Source organism: Zingiber officinale, chromosome 10B, assembly GCF_018446385.1.
Source record: "Zingiber officinale cultivar Zhangliang chromosome 10B, Zo_v1.1, whole genome shotgun sequence".
NCBI classification, from domain to species: domain Eukaryota; kingdom Viridiplantae; phylum Streptophyta; class Magnoliopsida; order Zingiberales; family Zingiberaceae; genus Zingiber; species Zingiber officinale.
Window position 1 is genome coordinate 60,323,400 of NC_056005.1, and position 3,212 is coordinate 60,326,611.

At 35.0% G+C, this 3,212-nt stretch overlaps 1 non-coding gene across 1 annotated transcript; it reads left to right on the forward strand.

The window, feature by feature from the left end:
* Positions 1-975: 975 nt before the first annotated feature.
* LOC122030659 lies at positions 976-1,081 on the forward strand. The gene has a single exon (XR_006125527.1). It is a non-coding gene; the product is annotated as a small nucleolar RNA R71 (small nucleolar RNA).
* Positions 1,082-3,212: the final 2,131 nt, after the last annotated feature.

Genomic DNA, 3,212 nt, shown 5'->3' on the forward strand with positions numbered 1-3,212 from the left:
CTTTCATAACATCATCATTAACACAAGCATCAAAAAATAAACCAACATCAATAGTCTCAGTGAGAGAATCATCTATACGAGGATCACTAACTTCATTTGCAGCTTTAAGTTGATCTACCACATCACATTCATCGTCTGAAAACTCAATTTCATCATAACACCCTGTAAACCCAGAAGGTAGATCTGAAAACTTGTTATCCACTGCATTATCATCACAATCCTCATATGAAGAGCCCTCATCTTTATATACATCTAGAAATATACACTCAACCATATTAGGGTCACAGAATTTGTCAAAGTCTTCGTTTTCATTGACCCTCACTAGCATTTGTGGAAAAGGAACCTTTAGTGAAGGTCTTAGGAAAGGTACTTCCTTTTTCCCATATTCTCTTTGAGCTTGTGGAGGAGGTCCAACTTGCTTATCTAGTATAGGTGTGATCAATCATTGAGGGAAAGGTACTTGTGGCCTTTGGAAACTTCCTAAAGTAATGAAACTGAATTCTTGAGGTCTTCTATTGTTCTTCTCCTCAATTCTAAACAAATTCTTCTTCAATAGTTCTTCATGATTCTTGCCACTTCTCAACTTAAAATTATTACACTGTTCACTAGACACTGTTTGTGTAGGAGGGGGATCTTGTTTGAACCATTTTGAAACAATGCTATCAATCTTTGCCCCCAAATGTTTGAACTCCTCATTCTGTGACTTGTGGATTTCAAAACTCTTGGATGGTTGAATTGTATTTTGTTTGGCAGGCTCTCTTGTATATATGGCTTGTACTTCTTGAATTTCTAAGGGAAATTCCATCCAACTTTTTCTTAACCGTTCATGGAGGTTCAATGCTACTTGATCAATTAATGTATATACTTCGTCTACACTCTTGTCCATAAAAGAACCTCCAGTTGATGAATCTAACAAACACTTATCTGAGAAAGAAATTCCCCTATAGAATATGTGTAAGGTCAGCCATTTCTCCAAAACCATGATGAGGGCACTATCTTTGTAGACTCTTGAATCTGTCCCATGTTTCAAATAATGATTCTCCATATGCTTGATCACAATTTGTGATGCAATTCCTCATATAAATTGTTCTACTTGGAGGGAAAAAAAGATCTAGAAATTGCTTCTCCAATTGTTTCCAACTTGTGATGCTTTCAGGATAGAGAGAATATAACCAAGTCCTTGTTTTATCCTTGATGCTAAAAGGAAATGTCATCAATGGAACTGCGTCTGCTAACACTCCTTCACAATTCACCATATCACAAAGTTCTAGAAATGTCTCGAGATATAGATAAGGACTTTCTGATGCTTCTCCTCCAAATTTGTGGCCTTGTATCATAAAAATTAACTCTGGGTCTAGTTGGAAACTTTCTGCTTCAATATGAGGCTGCACAATGAGAGATAAAAATCTTGCAGAAATGGGTGCAGAGAAATCTCTTAAGGACCTGCTTGACATGTTAGTGCCCATGGTATCTAAAAAAACAAAATGCAGAATTTAAATTGCAAGAAAAAAATAAATGCAGAATTTAAAGACAAGAAAGAAAATGCAGGTTTTTTTAATTAAAAAAATGAAAAAATAAAAATTATTCACAAGTCTAGATTAACTAAATTGCTAATCTACTAATGTTAATGCGAACAGTCCCTGACAACGACGCCAAAAACTTGTTATAATTCTGCAAGTGCATGGATTCGTCTTCAGTAATATATAAGATTGTCAAGCCACAAGGACCGTTGATTAAGCACTAGAGATGTCACAAAGTAAGTTATCTAGACGTTCGAAAGTTGGCTTTGGCGTTCGCAAACTAACGAGAGTGACTGAAGAGAGTAAGAGAAAGATGAGAGAATCGATCTTTGAGGGAATTGAGCTTTGGGAAATGAATTCTAGGATTCACTACAACAAAAACCCTCATAGACATTGGTTTTCCACCGGTTTCTATTACATTTTCGACCAATGTCTATGAAGCCGATGTAAAAGGTCTGCCATTTTAGACATCGGGTTAAAACCGGTGTAATATCACTTAATGACACCGGTGTTCGAATCAGTTATTAACCGGTGTAGTATCACTTAACGACATCGTTTCATCAACGATGTAAAACCGATGTAATATTATATGTTAATAACACCAGTTTTGGCAGCGGTATACGACCGATGTAATATTAGTTAATAACAACGGTTTTACAGCGGTGGAAAACCGATGTAATATCATTATTTTTTAACAACACAAATTTGATTTCTGAAACCGACAGTAACAAAAAAAATACACAAATATTCACAAATTACACAAATATTCTTCATTCAACAATATCCATAAAATACACAAATATTCACAAATTACATAAATAATCTTCTTACAACAGTAGCCATAAAATACACAAACATTCTTTTTACATCAAAAACTAATAGATATCAGAATCAAGGTAGAACATTCTTTTAACAACACATCAAGGTAGAACCGCACTTCAAATGTAATCTAGCATGCATTTAGCCCACTCGAACTGCACTTCATCAATTTCAACTCTGGAGTACTTGAGATTTGTAAACTCTAAAAACACATAAATAATATATTAGTAAATCAAGACCAAAAATCATAATTGAAAAAGCAATAAGAGCACCAGGTAACAAGATGAGTAATTGGAATGCTTAAAAAGAGAAACGTTCATCAATTATCTCAACCACAAATAAATAGAAAGAAGAATCATAGATGTAAGATACTGATATAGTCCAACACCGGAACAAATTCAAAGAAGAAATTACCTATCTTTGTAAGCTGAAGCCAAATTTGCATGGGCTTCAGACATAGTTGGTCTGATATTCACAGCACATATATAATCTGAATTGCTTCAGTAACTCTACCAATCTCCTTAAATGTGTTCCCTCTATTGACAAGACCATCAGCAGCAGTCTGCGAAGAACTTCCTTGTAACAGGCTATCACTTCTGCATAATTTCCCTGGTGTAATACAAGAGAACTATCAATTTCCAACTAGGAGCAAAGACAACAAAGAAGATGATAGACAAATTATATGACTTTCTTCCATTAAATGAGGCAATATGCAGTAACTCTCAAACTAGCAATGAAAAAGGCCGATATAGTACTCTACTTGTTGCTTGTATATAATAGCCAAGTTGTTGAAGGGGGTAGATATCCCTGTTGTAACTGCTAAAGTTGCCTTATAGAATGATGCAACAACACTCATCATGTTGCTGCATGAAG